This window comes from Plecotus auritus (genome assembly GCF_963455305.1).
Source record: "Plecotus auritus genome assembly, chromosome: 1".
NCBI classification, from domain to species: Eukaryota; Metazoa; Chordata; class Mammalia; order Chiroptera; family Vespertilionidae; genus Plecotus; species Plecotus auritus.
The window spans coordinates 34,198,381-34,213,637 of NC_137770.1; positions in this window are offsets into that span (position 1 = coordinate 34,198,381).

The following is a 15,257-nucleotide window of genomic DNA, read 5'->3' on the forward strand; positions in this document are numbered from 1 at the left end:
AGTTTAGAAGAAGAGAGATTTTGGAGAGCAGTTGCTGTGATGAGGGTGACTTTGGGGAAATAGACGAGTGGAGAGGAACTTTAGAACTTTTGCTGGGCACCCTGCAATGTAATTCCGTCTCCCTTGCCTCTTCTAGAGACGTCAGTATAGGCTCCAATTGCTCTTTGGTGCTTTTGGATGTGCAGCGTGCTTCTTCCGGGTAGAGCCATGCTGAGACTGGTGTAGTGGCCAGTTTCCGTGAAGGCCCGGAATGAGCCTTGCTTCCCGGCATGCGTGCCGTGTCGGACCCTCCCACACCGAACAGGGATAAACTGTGTAACAGTAGGATAAGGCGGAAAGAGCAGAACATCTGAGGCTATAACCTAAAAGACAGTGCGGCTCGACCTCGCTCTGTGGGATCATTCGCTCTCAAGTAAGTCAGCTGCCATGTTGAGAGGACACTCAAGCAGCCCTGCAGAGAAGTCCGTGTGGGCGAGAACCAAGGCCCCCGCCAGCAGCCGACATGCTTTGCCCGCCACGTGAGTGAGCCTCCTTCGAAGTGGATCTTGCAGCCTGGCTGGTAGCTTGACGCAGCCTCATGCGAGATCCCCAGGCCAGAACCACTCAGCTAAGCCACTCCCCAATTCCTGCCCTGTGTGATATAATAAACATCTACTAAACTTTTTCAATCTCTTCGTTTTAGGGGTGACTTGTTATGTCCCAACAGATAACGAAAACACTGGCTCCGAGGTGGCCCGGCTTTCCTGTGGTTACTCAGGTGCCTGAGCTTCCCAGGCCACCTCAGCCCGGGAGCACAGATGGGGACACACCAAGAGTAGTGCTGGGTTTCACTGCTCTAGTCTCTTCTGCTGAAGCAAGACCCGGGCCTGCGATCTGTAAATTAGCTCTTCCTCCCGCTTCTGCAGGGAAAGAAGAAGTATGTTTGTGACTTGGGAGGAGACAGCTGGGGCTCACATGTGTGTGTGATCTCCCTGGGTGCTGTTCTGCCATCTCTCACTGGGCACTGCTCATGGTTTTTGAGATACCGCAGCTTCCTGTTTCCATCTGGGGCTGTGCCTCTGGCCAAGCAGACTGCCTTGTCTGTCTTCCTCCAACGGCCAAGATGTGGTCTTCTGTGGACGGTCAGGTGGTTCTTCTATAGTAGGACGCCATGGGAGGAGCAGAGGGTCTAACTGTACAACATTGTCACCCCCTCAAATAACACAAGGAAAGTGTTGCTGTGGTCATTTCCTAGAGCTGTGGTCACAAAGTACCACAAACTGGGTGGCCTAGAGCAGCAGGCATTTCTTGTGTCACAAGTCTGGAGACTAGAAGTCCGAAATCAAGGTGTCAGCACGACCTTTGCTCCCCCAAAGGCTCTAGGGAACGATCTGTTCCAGGCTTTTCTCCTAGAGGCTTGGCCTGTGACAACACAAGGACAAGTTTCACATGGTGTTCTCCCTGTGCAGGTCTCTCATTTCCTCTTCGTAAGGACATTAGTCATTTGGGATTCGGGCCCTTCCCAGTGACCTTATATTAACTTGCTTACCTCTGTAAAGGCCCTATCTCCAAATCTGGTCATATTCTGAGGGACTAGGGGTTAGGACTCCAATATATCTTTTTTGGGGGAGACTCAATTCAATCCCTAACAGCTGCAGACCGAGGCCTTCAAAAGAAGGTTGTCCTGTGGAGTTGCTTTCTCTCCCAACTGCAGTCTTTGTCTTTGTAGTCCAAACTCCCCTTTTTCCAGGGAGCTGCCTTTTCCCCATCCCCTGGTCCAGAGCTCCTATCCCTCCCCAGGAAACTGTGCCCCTGACCGCTGTGTTTCTCAGGTCTCTTCCGAGGTCTTGCTCCCTGCTAGGGAAGGCCACTCTGCTGAGCCATTGTCACTCTAGAGCAGGGGTGGGCAAACTTTTTGACTCGAGGGCCACAATGGGTTCTTAAACTGGACCGGAGGGCCGGAACAAAAGCATGGATGGAGTGTTTGTGTGAACTAATATAAATTCAAAGTAAAGGAGCAGAGGGGAGAGCAAGAGAACCCTCCGCTCTTTCGGCTCCGCGGGCCAGATAGAACAGCCGAACGGGCCGGATCCGGCCCGCGGGCCGTAGTTTGCCCACGGCTGCTCTAGAGGGACAGGGTGGCCACGCAGTGGAGGTCCATTTCAGTTCAGTCTCACCAGCTAGAGGGGGACAGATCTGCTCACCACTTAAACACACACACACACACACACACACACACACACACACACATACACGCACACACTGGCAAATCACTCCAAAACGAGCACTTGGCTTTTCTTGGCAATCACACAGTCTAGTCTCTCTTAAGGACAAGAGTCCCTCCCAGTCGGTTGATTGTTTGATGCAGAGCTGAGTTAACCATTATCTCCAGTTCAGGGCGACCCGCCACAAGGCTCAGTGCCCTGCCTACTGTCTGGGGCTTGGCCTTTCCCTTCCTCAGGGGTCTCTTCTGTCCCTGCCTCCCCCCAGGGCACGCATTCCTGGGTTCGCCATAGGTCCCGGGAAGGCCTGGGTCCTCGTCCAGTAGGCAGAGTCGTTTTTATTTGTTCTGTACTTTGAATTTGCATAAATGGTGACTCACTCTAGGTAGCATTCTGTTTCTTAGGTTTATCACTCTACTGATGTTCCTCCTAGTTACACGATTTTCTCTCACCCCTTGTGCAACATAAGCTTCAACAGTTAAGAGGACTTACAAGAGCCTTAAATGTAGCTAAAATGGACACTCCTCCTTGCCCCAGAGTGGCAGCCCCAGGTCTGGTAGAGAGATTGCTCAGCCACATCTCTCCACACACCTTCGCGGGAGGGCAAGGAGAAGTTCCACGTCACCTCATGTGGCCCAGACTAACAAATGCACCATGGTCATGTTAAATGACACCGCGAGGTTGCAACCAGCTATATCCAGAAAGCGGGGATTCTACAGGACAAATTATTCGGTTTCTTCAACAAATAAATGTCATCAAAAGAAAGTATGGGGGTGGTAAGGGAACACTTAAGAGACATACTAAGCAAATGCAATGTGTGAACCTTATTTAGATCAAGATATGAGAACACCAACTATAAAAAAAAGTTTTCTTTTTTTTTTTTTAAATTCTCACCCGAGGATATTTTTCCATGGATTTTTTTTTTTAGGGAGAGTGAAAGGGAGAGGGAGAGACAGAGAAAAACACTGATGTGAGAGAGACACATCAATTGGTTGCTCCTTCACATACCTGACCAGGGCCGGGGAACCTGCAACCAAGGTACATGCCCTTGACCGGAATTGAACCCGGGATCCTTCAGTCCACAGGCTGATGCTCTATCCACTGAGCCAAATCGGCTAGGGCAAGAGTTCTTTTTTTGATAGTAGAGGAATTTTAAACACAGATTGGGTGATAGATGAAATTAAGATGTTATTAATTTTGTTAGATATAATCACTCTGTGATGAATATGGCTTTAATAGAGCTCTTATCTGTTAGAGATTCATATTGAAGCATTTACAGATGAAATTATATGATGTCTAGTATTTGCTTTAAAATACTCTAGTGTCGGGACTGGCAACTTTTTCTGTAAAAGGCCACATAGCAAATATTTTAGGCTTCCTCTGGCTATAAAATTTTAGTCACAACTACTCAGCTTTGCGTGGAACCAGGTACAGATAATACGTAAGTGAATGAGTGTAGCTGTATTCCAATAAAACTTTATTTACAAAAACAGGAGGCAAGTTGGATTTAGTTCATGGGGCAAAATTTTCCAATCCCAGCTCTAGAGCAAATAAAGAAGAGCAGATAGGTGAAAATGATTGACAAAATTGTTGGATGGCAGGTACGTGATGGTTGACAATTGTTGGATGGCAGGTACGTGATGGTTCATGACACTATTTCCTCTATTTTTTATATGTTTGAATATTTTCTTAATAAAAAATTCAATTACACTGAAGAGATCTTTTTGCAAGAGAACTATTTGCCCTTAACCTCTCTCCTTTTCTCCCTCACTTCCTTTATTTTTGTCTGTCTTTTTAACAGATCTGTTCCATACACTTTCACTTGGATATATTTTACAGTCAAAATGAACTTCCTACACAGCCCACACTGCTGAGGAATGCAGCAAAAATCTGCAGCAAATACTTAGGGTGGGCTCTCAGAGTCTTTATCTGGGATTTTCAGGAGACAGCACAGGCCCATTTCCTTTCAGAGCTGTACAGCCTTGTAAACACTTCCCTAAAATGGAGATTCCAGCCTCAGGGCTCACGCATACCATCCTTTGGGACACACTGCTGTTTTCTTGTTTCTCAGCAGGAAATAGGAATGTTAGAAAATTACCAATCCGCTCTGGTGAAGGGCTGGGAATGTCAACTACAAGTTGGAAGCGGGTCTGAACATCTGGGAGCTCAAACAAACAAACAAAAAAAAGTTAAGCTATTCATCAGGCTCCATAAATTCCCTTAAACATAGATAATTATGAGACAGAGAGAAGATAGTGGAACATGCTGTTAGAGGAAAGGAATTACATACATCTCACTTGAAACTGCCCTGAATGTGAAGACTGAGCAATATGTCATTTCAAATTGTGGGCGGCAGATCTACGGAGGAGAGAAAAGCCATTGACCCTTGTTTTCCAAGACCCTTCAGCAGATGACAAAGGCACCTGCAAAAGCTGGCGCCTTTTTAAAGGCTCATTGGACACCTGGGTATTTATTCTCTTTTGAGAATTTCTTGTCCGTCTTTGGCCTACTTCTCTTTTGGGTAGTCTTTTTCTTATTCCGGATGTGAATTTTTTATCAGTCATATGGACTGCAATTGTATTCTCACACTCTGTGTCTTGTCTTTTCACTGCCTTCATGGTGCTATTTTATAAAAAACTAGAGGCCCAGTGCATGAAATTCATGCACCGGGGGTGGGAGGATCCCCTCAGCCCAGCCTGCACCCTCTCCAATCCGGGACCCCTCGGGGGATGTCCGACTGCAGGTTTAGACCCAATCACAGGGATCAGGCCTAAACCAGCAGTCGGCCATCCCTCTCACAATCCGGGACCACTGGCTCTTAACTGCTCACCTGCCTGCCTGCCTGATCACCCCTAACTGCCCCCCTGATGGCCTGGTCACCCACAACTGCCCCCCCGCCCTGCACCGGCCTGGTCGCCCCTAACTCCCCCACCCCCGCTGGCTGGTCGCCCCTCTCTGCCAGCCTGGTCACCCCTCAATGCCCCGCCCCGCCAGCCTGGTCACCCCTAACTCCCCCCCCCCCCCCCGCCAGCCTGGTCGCCCCACACAGCCTGTTGTTCAGTCATTTGGTCGTCCCTCACTAACCCCCCTGCCAGCCTGGTCGCCCCACGCAGCCCTCTGTTTAGTTGTTTGGTCGTTCCTCACTAACCCCCCTGCCAGCCTGGTTGGCCCACGCAGCCAGCCTGTTCTGTCATCTGTTCGGTTGTTCCAGTTGCGATGGTTGCTTAGGCTTTTATATATATAGATAGTTTTAAATTTTAATAAAATATGGAGTACCAATCTTTTTTATTATAGGGTAGTGCTTTTTGTTAAAGAAATCTTTATCCCCAAATCAAGGAGATAGTCTATGTTTCTTTTGTTATCTTTTGTAAGCTTGTTTGTTTTCCCTTTCACATTGAGGCCTATGGTTTTGTGTAATTTTTGTGTTTGGTGTGATGTAGGTGTCAAGGTTTTTCCATTTGAATAGCCAATGGGTCAGCACCATTTACTGAAAAGACCCTCCCCTTTCCCTGCTGTATTGCGTTATACCTTTGTTGCAAATGAAAGGATTATATAGTGTGGTTCTATTTGAGAACTCTATTTTATTATTTTGGTCTATTTGTCTACCCATTCACGAGACCACATAATTTTAATTATGATAGTTTAAAAATTAGTAATTTACATCTTCTAACTTTATTCTTACTCAAGATTGGTTTTTCTTTTTTCTTTTTTTAATCCTCACCTAAGGATATTTTCTCAGAGAGTAGAAGGGAGGGAGAGAGAATGAAAGAGAGAGAGAGAGAGAGAGAGAGAGAGAGAGAGAAACAGTAATGTGAGAGAGACTCATCAACTGGTTGGCTCCTGTACCTGTCTCAACAGGGGGCAGAGAGAATCCGCAACCCATGTACATGCCCTTGACTGGGAATTGAACCCTCAACCCTTCAGTGAGAAGGCTGATTTCTAACCACTGAGAAACACCAGCCAGGGCGAGATTGTTTTTGTTCTTCTTGGCACAGTTTCTTATCTTTTGAATGACCTGATTCAAATTTTTTGCTCTCATAATGTTGTGATCTCATGTTTGATTGCTGTTGCCATACACAAATGATTTAATTTCTCAATTAACCTAATTTGCTTAAAAATTTTTTTATTGATTTTTAGAGAGAGGAAGAGAAAAGAATGTAGATGTGAAAGAGAAACATGGATCAGCCGCCTCCCAAATGCTCCCTGAAAAGCCTCCAACCTGGGCATGAGCCCTGACGGAGAACTGAACCTGAAACCTTTTGGTGTGCAGGACACTGAACCACTGAGCCACACCGGCCTGGGCGGCCCATGCTTTCCTACAGAGGAGCCACATCCGGTCATGCTCCATACCCCCAGCCCAAGTCTAGCAGAGAGGGGGAGGGGAGGAAGGCTTTGTGGAAGGAGGACTGGGTTCAAGAAGTCATTTGTCACCTCTAGGATCTTTATTCTCTCTCTCCCCTCCTCTGTTCTTCTCTCTGTGTCTTAGTGATGTTTAGCTAAGAGTTTCCTAACAGAAGCCCTTCTCACCTCTCACAGCCCCTTTCCCACTCCTCACCCCTACCCACAATCTAAGGACTTTCCCTTACGTGGCCTTTCTATTTTTGTGGGTTTTTTTTTACTTTGCTTCAATATATTTCTAAGCCTCCCCCCGCCCCCCGCAATGTTCTGGGGAATCACATCTGAACTTTCTTCAGTGATTTCAGTTAAAATTCTAAGGCCAGAAATAGGGGATGGAAGTGCCAAAGGCGAAGCAGACTGCAAGGGCCTAAGAAAAAAATTATTTATCACCTTTTTCCCCCTCCACTGTGTTAACTGTAGTTCTGGGCACATTCAGGTAGAATTCCTAGTGTGCCTGAGTGTTGGGGAGTGTTTTGTGGTTGTTTTTTCAGGAAAGCCAGGTTGGTGCAGCAGGGTAACCTTGGAATAACAGAGCAGGTAGGGCTGGGACAGAATAGTCCCATGATCTGTGTTTCACTTAGGACTGGACCTTAGCCGAAGAGAGCAAAGTTCATCTGAAAAACATTCTCTGACAAAAGTACTGGGTTAATATGTTACCACTTTTCTAGGTTTCACAGAATTTTAGAACCAAATTAATAATAGTAAGATCCGCCCAGCTGGCGTGGCTCAGTGGTTGAGCATCGACCTATGAACTAGGATCCCCGGTGTGGGGCATGCTAATTCTCTCTCATCACTGATGTTTCTATCTCTCTCTCCCTCTCCCTTCCTCTCTGAAATCAATAAAAATATATGTTTAAAAAATAGTAAGATCCACTATTTACTGAGCACCTACTATGTGCCAGATTTTTTTTTTAAATATATTTGATATTTTACAGAGAGGAAGGGAGAGGGATAGAGAGCTAGAAACATCAATGAGAGAGAAACATCGATCAGCTGCCTCCTGCACACCTCCCACTGGGGATGTGCCCGCAACCAAGGTACATGCCCTTGACCGGAATCGAACCCGGGACCCTTCAGTCCGCAGGCCGACGCTCTATCCACTGAGCCAAACCGGTTTCGGCGGGATAGATAACTATTAAATCGAGGCTCCCTTCCCCCACACCACCACCACCACCACCACCACCCCCACCCCCTGCCATGTGCCACAGCTGGTAAGGGTAAAGCTAGGAAAAGGATAGTTTTTCTGATTTAATCCAATGCTATTGGGTTGTGGAGGTAATATATATGTAGGGCAAATTAGGTCATTTCAGGAAGCAAGTATTGGAATTTTAATTTAATACAGTTCTCTTAAAGGTTTTTTTTTTTTAAAAAAAGAGCCTAACTGATTTTCTCTATATTCTGGCCAGTTGAGTAATTCCTCCCTGGAGCCACTGGAAAAGCCAGCTCCAGAGGCTGAGGTGCTGACAGACATAGAGGGCACCGGGCTGGATTTGACCGGCAGGGTCTGCTAACATTCTCTAAAGGCCCAGCAGGTGGCAGTGTTTCCCACGCAGCCGGAGCCCACCAGGGTCTGCACTGAGAGCCGGGGAGGAGACCTGAAGACCAATCTGTGGGGGCAGGAAGACCATATCATTTGCTTGCGTCATACTTTATAAAAATGTGCCTTTTTCTGCATTTTAGTTTTGAAACCTTTTACTAACAATAAGCAGGACAGGTTTTTGTAAAAATGGTAGTAGTAAGAGGAGGTACCTCCCTTCTCCTCAGGTCACCGTTGCCCTTTGCTACCCAAGCCACTCACTGTGATGCTCCCCATGGATCTGTCCTTTCAGAAACACCCAGGCAAGATGATCTCCAAACCTCAGCTTCACCGCCTGTCCCAGCATCCCCTCGCTCACCCGCCTGCCTGCTGCCAGCTCTGTGAGCCAGCGCCAGCCATTCGGCTGTCGCTTTCAGCTGTGATGCTCCTGGGAGAACCAAGCACATTTCCTGGAGGACACTGTGAGGGGGGCTGGCTGAGAAAAACCCTGGTACCCAGACTAGTAACAGAAGGTGGCGGCTGTCTGCTGTGAGGAGGACCGGTCAGGGCTCACACAGCCTTCGACAGGTTTGTGCCTGCAGGTCCGATAGGCAGCAACTGCAAGTTCAACGCTAAGCAACAGTGAGAAATGTCCTCCCTCCCACGCAACAGATTTCCTATAAATATTTCTTTCTACCATCTGTTACACAGCCTGCAGTCTCAGGATCGGAGATGCACTTCTGATTTCTAAAATGGTCAGGTTTTCAAGAGCTTCCTACTAAACATGTAAATGTAGTGCGAGGAACACCACCCGGGGGTGTAAATACTGTGGAAGTGGAGAGCCGCCACTTCAGGGGCGCTGGTGATGTGACAGTATAGCTAGACACAATAAGAAACTCTTTGGTCATTTTCCTAATGACGATGTTAAACATTTTTATATACAGAAGCTAAATTAAGCTTAAGGTTAATTAGATAGCTAAACAGCCCTAGAAATTTTATTTTTATTTCTTCTTTTAGTATTATCTTGTTAATCCTCACCCGAGGATATTTTTCCATTGATTTTTAGAGAGAGTGGAAGGGAGAGGGAGAGACAGAGAGGAACATCGATGTGAGAGAGACACACCAATGGGTTGCCTCCCACTCTAACCACTGAGCCAATTCGGCCAGGGCTGCCTACCTAGGTCTTCACTGAGAGGCAGGACAGCACTCCTACAATCTATTCCCCTGAGTTCTCAAATGTGCCCATGTGAGACAGACTAGCCTTAGAAGGAGTTTCTATTTCTGCCTCTATAATCAGGACTGGCATCCTGACTCGGGGACTTCCATGCAATTGGATACTCTATTCAAAAGGAGGACTTGGTCAGCCTCTGGGACAGCGTCATCACAGCTAAGCCCTGAGTCGGATTCCCTGTCCTTTTTATTCCCAGCATATAGGACTTAGTCTTTCTCACCTTGCTCCACATCCACCCCCTGGCGGCTCCCACCCCGACATATAGACACAGTCTGGTGCTCACATGCTTCTGCTGACAGATGCCCCAGCTGTCCTGCTGCCCCAGGGAGGTAGGGGACAACCTGAACCCCTCGGTCTTCAAGTGACGACACAGGGAATGTGGTGTGTCACAAAGAGGCAGCTTGTTTTGGCTCTCCGGCCTTGGCGATCAGAGCAGCCCATGGCACAGTTCTCACGTACTTTTGAATATATATTAAACTGGTGTGTCTTTCTTTCCACTTAAATCATCGTAGTCTGTGGCTCTCCACCCATCTAACAGGTTTCCATGCTTCAGAGAAAGGAGGACTCCAATGAGAGCAACTAGGTCATTGCTCCACTTTGGCTGCCAAACTCCTTTTTTTTTTTTTTAAATATATTTTATTGATATTTCACAGAGAGGAAGGGAGAGGGATAGAGAGCTAGAAACATCGGTGAGAGAGAAACATCGATCAGCTGCCTCCTGCACACCTCCCACTGGGGATGTGCCCGCAACCAAGGTACATGCCCCTGACCGGAATCGAACCCGGGACCCTTCAGTCCGCAGGCCGACGCTCCATCCACTGAGCCAAACCGGTTTCGGCCTTTTTTTTAATTCCTTGCAAGACAACAGAAGAGTGGCCTCCAAAGTGGGGTGTGCTAGGCGAGCTCTCCCTCTCAGGAGCACTCCCGCACCTTTCTCTTCCTCCTCTTCTCCCCCCACCCAGAAGCATTACCTTCACCTTTCTCTTCCTCCTCTTCTCCGTCCCCCCACAGAAGCATTACCTTCACCTTTCTCTTCTCCCCCCACCCAGATGCATTACCTTCACCTTTCTCTTCCTCCTCTCCTTCCCCCCCAGAAGCATTACCTTCACCTTTCTCTTCCTTCCCTTCTTCCCCCACCCAGAAGCATTACCTTCACCTTTCTCTTCCTCCTCTTCTCCCCCCACCCAGAAGCATTACCTTCACCTTTCTCTTCCTCCTCTCCTTCCCCCACCCAGAAGCATTACCTTCACCTTTCTCTTCTCCCCCCACCCAGAAGCATTACCTTCACCTTTCTCTTCCTCCTCTCCTTCCCCCCCAGAAGCATTACCTTCACCTTTCTCTTCCTTCCCTTCTTCCCCCACTCAGAAGCATTACCTTCACCTTTCTCTTCCTCCTCTTCTCCCCCCCCCAGAAGCATTACCTTCACCTTTCTCTTCCTTCCCTTCTTCCCCCCCCCCCGAAGCATTACCTTCACCTTTCTCTTCCTCCTCTTCTCCCCCCACCCAGAAGCATTACCTTCACCTTTCTCTTCCTCCTCTCCTTCCCCCACCCAGAAGCATTACCTTCACCTTTCTCTTCTCCCCCCACCCAGAAGCATTACCTTCACCTTTCTCTTCCTCCTCTCCTTCCCCCCCAGAAGCATTACCTTCACCTTTCTCTTCCTTCCCTTCTTCCCCCACCCAGAAGCATTACCTTCACCTTTCTCTTCCTCCTCTTCTCCCCCCACCCAGAAGCATTACCTTCACCTTTCTCTTCCTCCTCTTCTCCCCCCACCCAGAAGCATTACCTTCACCTTTCTCTTCCTCCTCTCCTTCCCCCACCCAGAAGCATTACCTTCACCTTTCTCTTCTCCCCCCACCCAGAAGCATTACCTTCACCTTTCTCTTCCTCCTCTCCTTCCCCCCCCAGAAGCATTACCTTCACCTTTCTCTCTTTCTCCTAAGCTCCAAGGGCCCTTCTGTTGCCTCTGTAACTTGTTTCCTTATCCCACGCCCAGCTGACTCACTTTTCCTACCTCGGTAACTTTCTAAATAAACCCTCTCTTATAGCTTGTAAAAAAGAAAACCAAGTGGGGTGCTCCCAAGACAACTCTCTGGGGTGCAGGAAGAAAATATTAGCACTTCTATTTTCATTTTTATCTTAGCCCTTAAATGTCTGTTTTTTGATGTATGTTTGATAAAGCATGTATGGCACTGTACAGTATTAAATGTATGTAATTCTAAGACTGTATACAGAAGTGGGGCAAGAGTAGGTATACAGTTGTTCGTATGGAAAATTATATGATAATCTATATTAATAAAAGCATAATATGCTAATTAGACCCAACAGCCAAAAGACCTTCCGGACATACTTCCAGACAACCTTCCGGACGAAGCAGGGGCTGACGAAGCAGGGGCTGCGAGGGCCGAGCCCCTTGCACGAATTTTGTGCATCGGGCCTCTAGTTAATAAATAATAATACACGGATAAACTGTTTCACATACTCACAACTGTACACCTACTTTTGCCCCATTCTGTATATAATGTTCTTGTATATCAAGTATCTATGCACATAGTCAATTTTTTTTTACTTCTAGGGATGCATGATTCAAAAATTGAGACCACAGATTTTGAAAGCCACACTTTGTTTTAGGGGAGATTTCCCCCCCTAAATTCCAAAAGCTCCCTTTAACTCTCAAAAGTATTGCTTAGAGTTCTCTAGGTTGACTTTTACTACAAGTTGCAGGGAGAGATAACAAGTAACCACTCATCTAGGGAAACATAGATAGCACCTCTAGTGGGCAAGTGGGGGAGAGAAAAGAGAGGCAAATAGCGAGGGGATCCTGTCCCACTCCTCGCTTGCGCTTGGTAAGTCTAGGACCGTGGTCGGCAAACTGCGGCTCTTTGGCCCCTTGAGTGTGGCTCTTCCACAAAATACCACAGCCTGGGCAAGTCTATTTTGAAGAAGTGGCGTTAGAAGAAGTTTAAGTTTAAAAAATTTGGCTCTCCAAAGAAATTTCAGTCGTTGTCCTGTTGGTATTTGGCTCTGTGGACTAATGAGTTTGCCGACCGCTGGGCTAGGTGACTCGCAGAGCAGTGAGCCTACTCCTTTGCCCAGGCACCCGAGGGAAGGCCCACCTCCAAAGGCTGACAGGGCTGAAGATGGCGAGAGACCGGTGGGCTACATTACATGGTCTCACAGCGCACCAGGAGGCAGCCATGGGAGGGCAGCAGCTGCCCAGTCCTCCAACGGAGCTGAGAACATACTCAGAACCAGAAGGTCACACAACGTTGAGGAAGGATGAGAGGCCACAAATGTGAGAACCGAATGACCAGAGGGGCTACGAGCGCAGGAGCCGAAAGAGCCCGGTGAGACTAGCCTCACCTGAGCGAGCCCTTGGCAGGCACTGGATGCTCAGAACCAGCCCAAACCAGCCACTCCCCAGTGAGGACCAGGAGGACAGCTCGCAGGCTCCCTCCCTCATGAGGACACACGCATGTCCCTTTCCACTCGGTGCTTCTACAACCACGTACTATTTATTATGGGTTGCATTGTGTCCCTCCAGGATTCATGTTGAATTCCTAAGCCCTTAATAAGACTTCTGCACCCAGTTTCAATGTGGGGAGAGAGGTTTTTTACACACCATCAAGCAATTCTCTGACTCCAGCTGGGTATCCTACCATGGAGATAGCATCAGGTTCCACAGGTTAAGGGCTCAGTCCTACAAAACTGCTCCCCGTCCCCCTCCAGCTGCCAATTGCAAGCCCAGGTTATCAGCTGTGCTTCGGACCCACCTGCTAGAGATCTGCGGGTCCAATACTTGGTTCTTGGGTTCCATTAATTTGCCAGATTAGCACACAGAACCCGAAAAACGTTTTACTCACTAGATCACCCCTTGATTATGACAACTTCCAACAGATGGAGAGATGCCTGGGCCAAGATATGGGGAAAGGGCACGGAGCTCCCACGCCCTCTCTGAGACACCACTGTCCCCAGATGTCACCAACCAGGAAGCTCTTCGAGCCCGGTCTTTGGGGTTTCACGGAGGCTTCATTACTTAGGTGTGGTTGATTAAATCATTGGTCATTGGGGATGATTCAACCTCCGGACCCTCCCCCCTCCCTGAAAGTTCCAACCCTCTCATCACATGGTTGGCTCTACGGGCAACCAACCTCTGTCCTTAGGTTAGAGGGCCCAAGTCACCTCATTCACATGACAAAAGACACCCTTATAGAAGCTTTGTGCCAGAAACAGGACAAAGACTAAATTATTTTTTATTATAAATCGCAATATCACACCCCTAAGGACCTCAGAATGTGACATTTTTGGAAATAGATTGCTGCAGGTATGATTAGTTAAAAAGTGAGGTCATGCTGTAATGGGCAGTTAGACATGAGTAGAACAGGTACAGAAGGCCACCAGGGTGGAAAGCCCCAGGTGCCTTGCAAGGGGCAAAACTTGGAAAACAAGGACCTCCCCCAGCATTGCCTTTCCTCTCCGAGCATATCGCTGGTCTTGAGGTTTGGACCCCCTGACCTTTCCTCCCTAGAGATAACAGCTAGGCCTCAGTTGCATCTCAGCTCCAGGCACAGACAAGTAATACCAAGGCTGCCTCAGGACCAGTTGCAATGACTAATGACCAATCAGGGGAGACCAAGACCCTGGAAGAGCACACTTGGAAAACTGATGAATATTCTATTAAGACCCTCCCTTAAGACCTCCCCTAAGATTCCTACCTGCAAGAGAGAGATAAATACGCTCAGTTTCATACCTTAGACTAGAGGAAGATTAAAGAAAGAATAGTTACAAAGAGCACTGCTCTATTTTGCACATCCGAGTGTAACGAAAAAGACTGCAGCTTAGCCCAGCTCTACTCAAACCTCCCACATTTCGGCCTTCCCAGGCCTGCTCTCCGTGTGACCAGAGCCCACCCTCCTGGATATGGTTTATGATTTCACGGGACACTGATGATGATATCATAGTGTTATAATAGAGCCCAGCCTTCTCACTCCTTGCTTTAGTCAAGGTCATGGGTTCCTGTAGCCTCGTAGAAATATTTTATTTATATTATTTTATTTTATTTTTACATTTTATTTGTTTTATTATTTTATTTTATTTTATTACATCGATGTAAGAGAGAAACATTGATTGGTTGCTTTCCGCACGCGCCTGACCGGGGATCAAACCCGCAACCTGGGTATGTGTCCTGGCCGGGAATCAAACCCTCCACCTATCGGTTTATGGGACAATGCTCCAACCAACTGAGCCACACTGGCCAGAGAATACTTCTTTTCTTTAATATGATCTTTTCTCCTTTTGATTCAAACTGGCCTCATCCGGCACCCTGACTCGCCTGCCTCCTTCTCCCTGGCATGGCCACTCCCTCAATCATTAAGCCCTCAGGACAGTGAGATTCTGATCAGCATCAAATAATCTTAGGAACAAAGCCTCAGGTCTGTCGAACTCTGACGACAGAGTTTCAGTCAAACCAGAGATTAACATCTAGGCCTCAGTTGTGTTTCAGCTCCAGGCCCAGAAAAGCAGTGAAATCAGACCGATGCTACGCCACGGCTGCCTCAGGGCCAGCTGCAGTGACCAATGATCCCCTGCCCAGTGCTGACCAATCAGCAGAGACCATGGCCCTGACCATGACTCTCCCTCCCGCAGTCTCCATAATTAATGGTCTCCCCTATATAACCCATCCAGGGAGCCTTCGGGGAGCCATGTCTTTGAGCATTAGCTAACCCGTCTTTGGGCATGGGCCACTTCCTAAAAATAAACCCTTACTCTCTTTGCTGCAAGCTCCTGCCCGTGTCTTTGACGCACTCAGGCAAACGGACGCTTTAGTCCGGTAACATTCCTAAGCTGTCCGAGGGGCAGTGGCATGCTTGAGCTGGTTTATACAGGTTCCCGAGTGCTGGCTGTTGAATCT